Consider the following 220-nt stretch of genomic DNA (forward strand, 5'->3'; position numbering starts at 1 on the left):
TGCAAATCAAAACCCCAATGAGACACCATCTCACATCAGTTAGAATGGTGATCATTACAAAGTCAAGAAACAACAAATGCTAGCAAGGCTGTGGAGAAACAGGAATGCTTTTATACTATTGGTGGGAGTGCATATTAGTTCAACCATTGTGGAAGACAGTGTGGTGATTCCTCAAGGATCTAGAACCAGAAATACCATTTGACCCAGCAATACCATTACT

The sequence above is a fragment of the Mandrillus leucophaeus genome, unplaced genomic scaffold (genome assembly GCF_000951045.1).
Source record: "Mandrillus leucophaeus isolate KB7577 unplaced genomic scaffold, Mleu.le_1.0 Scaffold1113, whole genome shotgun sequence".
Classification (NCBI taxonomy): Eukaryota; Metazoa; Chordata; class Mammalia; order Primates; family Cercopithecidae; genus Mandrillus; species Mandrillus leucophaeus.